Source organism: Cherax quadricarinatus, chromosome 53 (genome assembly GCF_038502225.1).
Source record: "Cherax quadricarinatus isolate ZL_2023a chromosome 53, ASM3850222v1, whole genome shotgun sequence".
In the NCBI taxonomy this organism is placed as follows: Eukaryota; Metazoa; Arthropoda; class Malacostraca; order Decapoda; family Parastacidae; genus Cherax; species Cherax quadricarinatus.
Window position 1 is genome coordinate 16,113,012 of NC_091344.1, and position 12,500 is coordinate 16,125,511.

General features: G+C 39.3%; 1 protein-coding gene across 9 annotated transcripts in view; it reads right to left on the bottom strand.

The window, feature by feature from the left end:
• Positions 1-629: 629 nt before the first annotated feature.
• LOC128692330 (E3 ubiquitin-protein ligase Siah1) overlaps positions 630-12,500 on the bottom strand; it is a 538,875-nt gene continuing 527,004 nt past the window's right edge. For all 9 annotated transcript variants that reach the window (XM_070096364.1, XM_070096365.1, XM_070096363.1 and 6 more), the window contains exon 6: positions 630-1,600. The gene's annotated coding sequence lies outside the window, so the exon portion shown is untranslated. The remainder of the gene's footprint in view (positions 1,601-12,500) is intronic.

The following is a 12,500-nucleotide window of genomic DNA, read 5'->3' on the forward strand; positions in this document are numbered from 1 at the left end:
TCGGTGGGAGACGGCTGACTTGTTAAAAAAAATAAAAAAAAAAAAAATTTCTTATGTTTTTACCTGATGGCTAGAGAATTCACAACTGCTAACTTTGGTTGAGGGCTGAAGATGAATTTCCACTTTGTTAATACAACATTTAAATGTACACCTTTGATATACCTTACCTTTGATGAATTTCGAGAGTCTTTCTACTCCCGGAGCCCAGCCATGGGCCAGGCTCTTCTGGTGCTAGCCTGGTCAATCAGGGTGTTGCTGCTGGAGGCCTGCCACCCCACATATTCATTCCTGCCACTTGCTTCCAAGGTATGTTGCCCTGTACTAGGTAATAATAATGTTAACAGGCCAATAATCTCTATGTTAATATGAAATGGTATAGTTCAAACTTTTCAAATATAGGCTGCATATATTCTGCAAAGTTAGCAATATAAGTGCATGGCTATTTCTTACATTACTATACATGTTAATGTTTTATATGTACTAAATTGTAGCTTGTCAAAATTATATTGGAACTGTTGCTGAGAAACAAGAAGTCATGTAATGCTGTCATCTCCTGTAATACATGGATCTCAATTACATAAATTCACTCAAACTAGTTTTGGAGTTCCCCCAAGAAAGAGAAACAAAAATAAAGGAACTATAATTTAATGTTGCATATACTGTATAGATAAAACAATTCATAATAGTATTCCTTAATTTGCATGGAAAATTTAAATGAGAAGATTTAGAAAAAAAGTGTGCTTATATAACATGATTTAACTATAAGAGACATATGTAAATAATAATTAAACAAAGTGCTATTGCATTATCCCATTTAACTAAACAAATATGGCATACACTTTGGCTGTATGTGACAAGTAAATTATATTCTTAGTCCTTCTCAGAATCAATAATATTCACTCCAGAAAAGAACAAAGTTATATAATTCAATAATACATCTATGTCTTAATTTATAACATGATGATTCCGGACCACTTCTGCAAGATCTATACTCACTGAATATGGGAAAAAATAAATGGAAGAAAAGATTGTGGTATATTTTTACAGAAAGGGTTATATTAAATAGATTTACTAAGAAAGTGTTTAAAGTGCAACGTATAAGTAAAATGCAGTGCACTAAGAAATTACCAGACATTAAATAACTTAATGATGCAAAAATGAATAAAATGTACTTACAAGGCATATGATGATAAGCAAAATGTTACTCCTTCATTCGAATCCCTTTGAAAATGCTATATACAGTGAATTCTTACATCCATGTAGGTAAAATGAATTTTTATTGTACTTGGTTTAATCTCATGATGATTCATGAAGGATTTAACTTTCATAAATTACATGGCACCAAGGGGAGACTCAACCCTGAGGGGACTTTCTAGACACAATACAAAACTCTTTCCACCATCAAATATATTGAGTTGTTAACCTGTGTCAAAATCTCCCTAATGCCTCTTAAGGCATCCTCTCACTCCATCAGTACTTGGATTAACATCAAGGAAATGCTGAATCCATTATACTTATCAAGGATGCCCCTTACATCCTCAAAAATTTTGAGCAGAATCAGCAGCTTCTTGTGATCTCTTATATCCACATAAGATGGGATCTGAAAAAAAATAAATCAATCAAGAATATTCAACAAAAATAAAATAAAAATAATAAACATATTTAACAGAGATGATTGTGGATGTTATGAATGAAAAGAAGCTGGATGTCCTGGTTCTAAGTGAAACAAAGCTGAAGGGGAAAGGAGAGTTTCAGTGGGAAGAAATAAATGGGATTAGGTCAGGAGTTTTGAATATAGTTAGAGCTAAGGAAGGAGTAGCAATAAACTTGAAAGGTAAGTTATGGCAGGATAAGAAGTAATATAAATGTATAAATTCAAGGATTATATGGAGTAAAATAAGGGTTGGATGTGAAAAGTGGGTTATAGTAAGTGTTCATGCACCTGGAGAAGAGAGAAGTGTAGAGGAGAAAGATTTTGGGAAATGCTGAGTGAGTGTATGGGGAGTTTTGAACCAAGTGTGAGAGTACTTGTGGTTGGGGATCTCAATGCTAAAGTGGGTAAAAATGTTGTAGAGACTAAGAGGTAAATTTGGGGTGCCAGGGGTATATGAAAATGGGGAGTCTTTAATTGAACTATGTGTAGAAAGAGGTTTGATAGTAATACATTTTTTTTTTTTTTTTCCAACAAGTCGGTCGTCTCCCACCGAGGCAGGGTGACCGAAAAAAGAAAGAAAATCCCCAAAAAGAAAATACTTTCATCATTCAACACTTTCACCACACTCACACATTATCACTGCTTTTGCAGAGGTGCTCAGAATACAACAGCTTAGAAGCATATACGTATAAAGATACACAACATATCCCTCCAAACTGCCAATATCCCAAACCCCTCCTTTAAAGTGCAGGCATTGTACTTCCCATTTCCAGGACTCAAGTCCGACTATATGAAAATAACCGGTTCCCCTGAATCCCTTCACTAAATATTACCCTGCTCACACTCCAACAGATCGTCAGGTCCCAAGTATCATTCGTCTCCATTCACTCCTATCTAACACGCTCATGCACGCCTGCTGGAAGTCCAAGCCCCTCGCCCACAAAACCTCCTTTACCCCCTCTTTCCAACCCTTTCGAGGACGACCCCTACCCCTCTTTCCTTCCCCTATAGATTTATATGCTTTCCATGTCATTCTACTTTGATCCATTCTCTCTAAATGACCAAACCACCTCAACAACCCCTCTTCTGCCCTCTGACTAATGCTTTTATTAACTCCACACCTTCTCCTAATTTCCACACTCCGAATTTTCTGCATAATATTTACACCACACATTGCCCTTAGACAGGACATCTCCACTGCCTCCAACCGTCTCCTCGCTGCTGCATTTACCACCCAAGCTTCACATCCATATAAGAGTGTTGGTACTACTATACTTTCATACATTCCCTTCTTTGCCTCCATAGATAACGTTTTTTGACTCCACATATACCTCAACGCACCACTCACCTTTTTTCCCTCATCAATTCTATGATTAACCTCATCCTTCATAAATCCATCCGCCGACACGTCAACTCCCAAGTATCTGAAAACATTCACTTCTTCCATACTCCTCCTCCCCAATTTGATATCCATTTTTTCTTTATCTAAATCATTTGATACCCTCATCACCTTACTCTTTTCTATGTTCACTTTCAACTTTCTACCTTTACACACATTCTCAAACTCATCCACTAACCTTTGCAATTTTTCTTTAGAATCTCCCATAAGCACAGTATCATCAGCAAAAAGTAACTGTGTCAATTCCCATTTTGAATTTGATTCCCCATAATTTAATCCCACCCCTCTCCCAAACACCCTAGCATTTACTTCTTTTACAACCCCATCTATAAATATATTAAACAACCATGGTGACATTACACATCCCTGTCTAAGACCTACTTTTACCGGGAAGTATTCTCCCTCTCTTCTACACACCCTAACCTGAGCCTCACTATCCTCATAAAAGCTCTTTACAGCATTTAGTAACTTACCACCTATTCCATAAACTTGCAACATCTGTCACATTGCTCCTCTATCCACTCTATCATATGCCTTTTCTAAATCCATAAATGCAATAAAAACTTCCCTACCTTTATCTAAATACTGTTCACATATATGCTTCAATGTAAACACTTGATCTACACATCCTCTACCCACTCTGAAGCCTCCTTGCTCATCCGCAATTCTACATTCTGTCTTACCTCTAATTCTTTCAATTATAACTCTACCGTATACTTTTCCTGGTATACTCAGTAAACTTATTCCTCTATAATTTTTACAATCTCTTTTGTCCCCTTTCCCTTTATATAAAGGGACTATACATGCTCTCCGCCAATCCCTAGGTACCTTCCCATCTTTCATACATTTATTAAACAAAAGTACCAACCACTCCAACACTATATCCCCCCTGCTTTTAACATTTCTGTCATGATCCCATCAGTTCCAGCTGCTTTACCCCCTTTCATTCTACGTAATGCCTCACGTACCTCCACCACACTTACATTCTGCACTTCTTCACTCCTAAAAGATGGTATACCTCCCTGGCCAGTGCATGAAATTACCGCCTCCCTTTCTTCCTCAACATTTAAAAGTTCCTCAAAATATTCTCGCCATCTACCTAATACTTCCCTCTCCCCATCTACTAACTCCCCTACTCTGTTTTTAACGGACAAATCCATACTTTCCCTAGGCTTTCTTAACTTGTTTAACTCGCTCCAAAATTTTTTCTTATTTTCATTAAAATTTCTTGACAGTGCCTCTCCCACTCTTTCATCTGCTCTCCTTTTGCACTCTCTCACCACTCTCTTTACCTTTCTTTTACTCTCCATATACTCTGCTCTTCTTATAACACTTCTGCTTTGTAAAAACCTCTCGTAAGCTACCTTTTTCTCTTTTATCACACCCTTTACTTCATCATTCCACCAATCACTCCTCTTTCCTCCTGCCCCCACCCTCCTATAACCACAAACTTCTGCCCCACATTCTAATACTGCATTTTTAAAACTATTCCAACCCTCTTCAACCCCCCCACTACTCATCTTTGCACTAGCCCACCTTTCTGCCAATAGTCGCTTATATCTCGCCCGAACTTCCTCCTCCCTTAGTTTATACACTTTCACCTCCCTCTTACTTGTTGTTGCCAAATTCCTCTTTTCCCATCTACCTCTTACTCTAACTGTAGCTACAACTAAATAATGATCTGACATATCAGTTGCCCCTCTATAAACATGTACATCCTGGAGCTTACCCATCAACCTTTTATCCACCAATACATAATCTAACAAACTACTTTCATTACGTGCTACATCATACCTTGTATATTTATTTATCCTCTTTTTCATAAAATATGTATTACTTATTACCAAATTTCTTTCTACACATAGCTCAATTAAATGCTCCCCATTTACATTTACCCCTGGCACCCCAAATTTACCTACTACTCCCTCCATAACATTTTTACCCACTTTAGCATTGAAATCCCCAACCACCATTACTTTCACACTTGATTCAAAACTCCCCACGCATTCACTCAACATTTCCCAGAATCTCTCTCTCTCCTCTACACTTCTTTCTTCTCCAGGTGCATACACGCTTACTATAACCTACTTTTCACATCCAATCTTTATTTTACTCCACATAATCCTTGAATTTATGCATTTGTAGTCCCTCTTTTCCTGCCATAGCTTATCCTTCAACATTATTGCTACTCCTTCTTTAGCTCTATATTTTATATTCTATATTTTAGCTCATATTTTATGAAAAAGAGGATAAATAAGTATACAAGAAATGTTATAGTACGTAATGAAAGTACATAGTTTGTTAGATTATGTATTGGTGGATAAAAGGCTGATGGGTAGGCTTCAGGATGTACATGTTTATAGAGGGGCAATGGATATATTGGATCATTATCTAGTTGTAGCTACAGTTAGAGTAAGAGGTAGATGGAACAAAAGGAAAATGGCAACAATAAGTAAGAGAGAGGTGAAAGTTTATGAACTAAGGGAGGAGGAAGTTAGGGCGAGATATAAGCAACTATTGGCAGAAAGGTGAGCTAGTGCACGTGTAGGTAGTGGAGGGGTTTGAAGAGGGATGGGATAGTTTTAAAAATGTAATATAAGAATGTGGGGCAGAAGTTTGTGGCTATATGAGGGTAGGTGCAGGAGGAAAGAGGAGTGATTGGTGAAATGATGAGGTAAAGGGTGAGATAAAAGGAAAAAAGGTAGCTTAGGAAAGCTTTTTACAAAGCAGAAGTGATATAAGAAGGGCATAGTACATGGAGAGTAAAAGAAAAGTGAAGAGAGTGGTGAGAGTGCACAAAAGGAGAGCAAATGATACAGTAGGAGAGGCACTGTTAAGAAATTTTGCTGAAAATAAGAAAAAACTTTGGAGATAAACAAGTTAAGAAAGCCTAAGGAACGAATGGATTTGTCAGTTAAAAACAGAGTAGGGGAGTTAGCAGATGGGGAGCTAGAGGTATTGGGTAGATGGCAGGAATATTTTGATGAACTTTAAAATGTTGAAGAAAGGGAGGCAGTAATTTCATGCACTGGCCAGGGAGGTATAACATCTTTTAGGAGTGAAGAGCAGGATGTGAATATGGGGGGTACATAATATATACCTGGAAGGTACTCGAGGGCTTGGTCCCAAATCTGCACACTGCCATAACAACATACTGGAGTGAGATATATGGTAGGAAGTGTAAAATAAACCCAGTGAAGAGCAAGGGTGTGGTGGGGACAATAAGGGAACACTGTATCAACATCCAGGGTCCCAGACTATTCAACACCTTACCAGAAGATATCAGAAACAGAGCTGGAACCAGTGCAGAAGCCTTCAAGAGGAAACTGGACAAGTATCTTCACCAGGTGCCAGATCAACCATGCTGTGATGGATATGTGGGGCAGTGGGCGTCCAGCAGCAACAGCCTGGTTGACCAGGCAAGCACCAGATGAGCCTGGCCCATGGCCGGGCTCAGAGAGTAGATAAACATTCGAAACTCTTCAAAGGTATATCAAAGGTAGGTGTGTGAGGCATTACATAGAATGAAAGGGGGTAAAGCAGCTGAAACTGACGGGATCACGACAGAAATGTTAAAAGCAGGGAGAATTACAGTGTCGGAGTGGTTGGAATTTTTTGTTTAATAAGTGGCAGAGGGCATGTATAGTTCCTATATATAAAGGGAAGGGGACAAAAGAGATTGTAAAAATTATAGAGGAATACGTTTACTGAGTATACCAGGTAAAGTGTATGGCAGGGTTATTATTGAAAGAATTAGAGGTAAGACAGAAAGCAGGAGTGCAGATGAGCAAGGAGGCTTTACAATGGGTAGGGGATGTGTAGATCAGATGTTTGCATTGAAGAATATATGTGAACAGTATTTAGATAAAGATAGGGAAGTTTTCATTGCATTTATGGATTTAGAAAAAGCTATGATAGAATGGATATGGGAGCAATGTGGCAGATGTTGCAGGTGTATGGAATAGGTAGTAAGTTACTAAATGCTGCAAAGAGTTTTTAATGAGGATAGTGAGGCTCAGGTTAGGGTGTGTAGAAGAGAGGGAGATTACTTCCCAGTAAAAGTAGGTCTTAGATGGAGATGTGTAATGTCACCATGGTTATTTAACATATCTATAGATGGGGTTGTAAAAGAAGTAAATGCTAGGGTGCTAGGGTGTTAGGGAGAGGGGTGGGATTAAATTATGGGGAATCAAATACAAAATGGGAGTTGACACAGTTATTTTTTGCTGATGATACTGTGCTTTTGGAGGATTCTAATAGATAGAGAGTTGCAAAGGGTAGTGGACGAGTTTGGGAGGGTGTGTAAAGGTAGAGAGTTGAAAGTGAACATAGATAAGAGTAAGGTGATGAGGGTATCCAATGATAAAAAAAAAAAAAAAAAAAGGATATCACATTGGAGGGAGTATGGAAGAAGTGAGAGTTTTCAGATATTTGGGAGCTGACTTGTCAGTGGATGGGTTTATGAAGGATGAGGTTAATCCTTTGACTGTTTACGCCGTATAAATACGTCTTACGCGCCACTGTTTCTGACGTATCTATACGCATAAATTCTAGGGGCTTCAAATCAAGCAGGAGAAAGCTGGTAGGCCCACATGTGAGAGAATGGGTCTCCATGGTCAGTGTGCACCATATAAAAAAATCAGGGAGCCAGTGGTGCATTGTGGGAATGCCATTTCTGTTGTCCTTTTTCAGCATGCCTAGCAGTAAGAAATATGTGATTCCCCAGCAAATCTGGGACTCTTCTCTTCCCAAGTGATGCTCTAACACAGATGGAAGTGTCAGTGAAGATCAATTTCATGGTTTTGAGGAGTTTGAGACCAAAAGCAATGCCCAGGATACCAGAAGAATGGAGGAGGAAGAAGGAAGGAGGAAGGAAGGAGGAGGGAAGGAACGAAGAGGAGGAAGATGAAAGGAAGAGGAAAGGAAGAGGAAAGGAAGAGGAAAGGAAGAGGAAAGGAAGAGGGAAGGAAGAGGGAAGGAAGAGGGAAGGAAGAGGGAAGGAAGAGGGAATGAAGGAAGGAAGGAAGGAAGGAAGGAAGGAGAAGAAGACGAAGACGAAGAAGTAGTTCCCTTGAAGCATGGAAAACAGTTCACCCCATGACAGTGACAAGATAAGGGGAGATAACATCTGATAAGAGCTGACGTTTGATGAGCGTAAATGAGGGTGGAGGGAGGGGGCAGCTGATAAGTAAAGATTAGATGACCATCCCCCTTGCTTTGTTTTTGCTGATACAAACATTTCTGTCTGTCTATTTGTCTGTCTGCCAAGCTCCCTGTCTATCCGTCTAGCTCTCTGTCTCAGAGAGAGCCACAAGACTGTGTCATCATCACGTTTACTCACATCTTCAAGCAGAGTATAGCACTTTGTCTGGATTTCTTGGGTTATCCTAGGTAATTTACACTATGTATACTTGTATTTATGTGTACCTGTGAGACAGAGATAGACAGACAGATAGAAAAAGAGACAGATTGAAAGAGATAGAATGAAGGAGAAAGATAATTATATAGAATGGAGGGGAAGCAGCATCCGACCCCATTGTTTTGACAGGCAGTAGGGGGAGTGAGTAATGAGACAATATGTCATTTTGACAGCTGCCGACAATTATAAGCCACACACTGGGTGTCTTTGTTGTGGACGTTTCGCCATCCAGTGGCTGGCTGGATGGCAAAACGTCTACGATGGGGATACCCGGGTGTTGCGCATGTGTCTTAATTTCATCTTGTTGGTATTAAATACCATTCTTGTACTACTACTACTACTACCACCACCTCTTCCTGCCTATATATAGCCGTCCTGCTCCACTTCTGGTTAGTGTGACTTTGTAAAGTAAAAGGACACAAGTGCAACTAATGTGACATTTATTGTGGCAACGTTTCGCTCTCCAGGAGCTTTATCAAGCCATTACAAATAATACATGGACACAGAGGGTATATAAAGGCTCAGAGTGAGGTGAATACTAGTGAGGTACCATTTCGATGTTCACTAGTGGGAGTAGTAGTAGTAGTAGTATTGTTTGTAATGGCTTGATAAAGCTCCTGGAGAGCGAAACGTTGCCACAATAAATGTCACATTAGTTGCACTTGTGTCCTTTTACTTTACATATTGTCGGTAATTCTACCTAGTGTGACTTTGTAAATGGTCCAAGTCGGACCAAAACGTCGTCGTAAGCTTCTCTCTTTTATGTGCGGGTTATTTGTGTTTCGTTCCAGTCACGGTATTGTGCCTTTTTTTGTTATTTACACAAGAAAAGCTTGCTGAATGGAGATAATAGCAGTTATAGGAAAGTATCCAGTGGCTATATATGTGTATATATATTATAGAAACCAGAAGCAAGAAGGGAAGGCAGGAATGAAGGAAGGACAGATGAAGGAATGTAGGGAGAGAGGTAGGAAAGGAATGCAGGGAAGTAGGAAGGAAGGATTGATGACACACGACCATTTACCTAGGATAACTACCTAACACAACTGCCTGCTAATACTTTGAAGAAAACTGCTCAGAGGAAGTGTTTTGTCTTTGCACATAAAAAAAAAAGTCCACAAAAATGCACACACACTTGTTTTATGTGTGAGGAGTGTAAAACACCATTGTGTATGAAAACATGTTTCACAGGGTTCCACAAGCTGCAGAACTTCTAGGAATATGTTCGGTGACTGTACATTGGTATATATATTATAGAACAACAGTAATAAACAATTTTTTGTATTGTTTGTTTTTGTAAGCAAGTTTTGTAAACAATATATTGATAATTATGTTTGTGTGCTTACTGTATTGTATACAACGAGTGTATATATGTACACTGCACCTTACTTTGGTCTCATAGGCCACATATGTGAAAAAATAAAAGTGAAAAAAAACAAAAAACCTTCAAATACAAGTAAACTAAAGTTTACCGGGTGAGCGGCAGTCACCACTGTTGCCATACACGGCTCATTTTCTGCAAACTTCACAGCTCTATATCTCGATAAGTACTGATGGCAAAAAAATTTTTTTTGGACTAAAACACTCAGAAAAATAATCTTAACATTTTCAAAAGAAAAAATAATTTTTTTTTCGATTTTGCGACATAGAATGACAGTTTCAGAAAGGGGCCTGCGACAGTCAAAGGGTTAACCATAGAATTGATGAAGTAAAAAAGGTGAGTGATGCGTTGAGGCATCCGTGTAGACAAAAAAGCATTATCTATGGAGGCAAAAAAGGGAATGTACAAGAGTATAGTGTATAGCATGGGTTGTAAATGCTGCAGTGAGGAGGCGGCTGGAGGCAGTGGAGATGTCGTGTCTAAGGGCAATATGTGGTGTAAATATTATGCAGAGAATTCGTAGTGTGGAAATTAGGAGGAGGGGTAGAGTTACTAAAAGTATTAGTCAGGGGGGTGAAGAAGGGCTGTTGAGGTGGTATGGTCAAGAGAGAATGGAACAAAGTAGAATGACTTGGATAGCATATAAATCTGTAGGGCAAGGAAGGCGGGGTAGGGGTCATCCACGAAAAGGCTGGAGAGAGGGGGGTAAAGGAGGTTTTGTGGGCAAGGGGCTTGGACTTCCAGCAAGTGTGCGTGAGCGTGTTAGATAGGAGTGAATAGAGACGAATGGTTTTTGGGATCTGACAACCTGTTGGAGTGTGAGTAGGGTAATATTTTGTGAAGGGATTCAAGGAAACTGGTTAGCCAGACTTGAGTCCTGGAAATGGGAAGTGCAATGCTTGCACTTTAGGGAAGGGGTTTGGGATATTGGCAGTTTGGAGGGACATCTAAGCTGTTATATCTGAACGCCTCTGCAAAGACAGTGATTTTGTACGAGTGACAGTGAAAGTGTTGAATGATGATGAAAGTTTTTTCTTTCTTTTTGTGTTCTTTCTTTTTGGGTCACCATGCCTCAGTGGGAAATGGCCGATGTGTTAAAAAAAAAATTAATTTAAAATTTTACAACCCATTTTGTTTTCACAATGTCACTTAACCAAGGAACTAAAATTACATGACGAATACAGTCGTTGAACAGTGCAAGAAACACTGGCCAAATAAAGCATACTTCCATACAAAGCTATAATCTTCAAAATGGATGCACATTTCACACACCTCCACATTATACAAGACGAACACCATACCCAACAATAGTCACAACTTATGGTCAAGATTTCCTAGGACATGAACAGTGACTGTATCAATACTGTGCTACCAAACTGGAAGTGTAAAGCCAATAATTTTTTAAAATAGGCATTAAAAGCCCACTCTTGGATGAAACATTGTAACAAAGAAATTCATTGCAATTAGTGTCTTTTCCTTCACTACTGTATTGCCACTAGACTATTTTTTCTAGCTTGTCTGCACATTTTTTTTTAGGGTGGGAACACCATACCATTGGCATATATTTCAATTTTGGTCTAATACTGTATACAGTGGAACCCCAAGTTTCGAAAGCATCGACTATCGAATGTTTCGATTTTTGGCCACTTTTTTTGCACCAATTTTGTCCCAAGTATTGAACATGCCGTGTTTCAAACCGCGTACCAGACCTGTCCGCTTGCCCACGTCCCCTGCGCAGGTGTCGTGAGCCAGTCTGGCTTTGTTTATGCTTGAGTGAACAAGAAACCTGCGTGCTCATTTAAACATTTCACAATTAATTCATTGTGTTTGGTGCTTGTTTATTAACCCTTAAACTGTCCAAACGTAGATCTACGTTTGCACATGTAGCGCTCCGACTGTAGATCAATGTTTTATTTTTCATTCCTTCAAATTTGGCACAATAGGCTTGAGTCACCTAGACATGAAAGAATGGGTCTGTGCACGCAGTGTGTGCAGTATTAAAAAATCTGTGAGCACTTAGTACCTTGGGGGAGCACCAATTCAATTGAGTGCCAGCTAGAGCAAATAGCATGGCAAACATCAGGAATTAACTGATGCCATGTCACATTAACACTCCCATTTTAAGAGGAAAGTAAAAATGGGTTAGATAAATACATGAGTGAGTGTGGGTGGGTATGAGTTGGACCTGACTAGCTTGTGCTACTAGGTCTGATGTCATGCTCCTTCCTTCAATGGATGTGACCTGACTAGGTGGGTCATTGGTCTAAGCTGGGGGGATAGGGGGTGCAGAGGATGACACAGACCTGCCTTGCATGGGCCAGTAGGCCTGCTGCAGTGTACTTTCTTATGTTCTTATGTATTCGGCAGGCTGACTGGCTTGCTTTGGCTCTCTCTGTCTATATGTATCTATATCTCTATATCCCTGTCTATCTATATCTGTCTATATCTGTGTCTATATCCCTGTCTACATCTATCTATATCTGTGTCTATATCTCTATCTACATCTGTCTATCTGTATCTCTGTCCATCCACATCTGTCTCACATGTACACATAAGTACAGTTATTATACATAGTGTAAATTACCTAGGATAACCCAAAAATTCCAAGCAAAGATAGACAGACAGACAAACATGTTGGTGTGTATCA